The following is a 456-nucleotide window of genomic DNA, read 5'->3' as shown; positions in this document are numbered from 1 at the left end:
TCTCTCCACCTTCTTCGCCCTCTCTCACCTCCTCCCTTCTCCCTTAATCTCACACTCTCTCCCTCAGCCTTCACCCTCCCCATAAGCCTCCCTCTTTCTCCCTCATTTCCACCTTTCCTCTTTCTCCCTCAACTTCTCACTTTCTCCCTCAACCCTCCTCTTTCTCCCTCAACCTCCCTCACCTCCACCTTTCCTCTTCCTCCCTCAATCTCCCTCTTTCTCCCTCAACCTCCTACTTCCTCCCTCTTTCTCCCCCACCTCCTCTGTCCCCTCCCTCCCTCCCCTACTCCCCGCCCCCTCCCACCTATTCACCATCACCAAGAGACCGGATGTTGTTTTTTCACACTCGCGGATTATAAACTTTATATAAAAAGATAGATATTCCAGACCCATATTTTGGAATATATCATCCGATTCCCTGTAATTTAGAAGGAAGAAAAGTTCGGTTTCTTACCG

This window comes from Penaeus monodon, chromosome 23, assembly GCF_015228065.2.
Source record: "Penaeus monodon isolate SGIC_2016 chromosome 23, NSTDA_Pmon_1, whole genome shotgun sequence".
NCBI lineage: Eukaryota > Metazoa > Arthropoda > Malacostraca > Decapoda > Penaeidae > Penaeus > Penaeus monodon.
Note: the sequence above shows the minus strand (reverse complement) of the source record.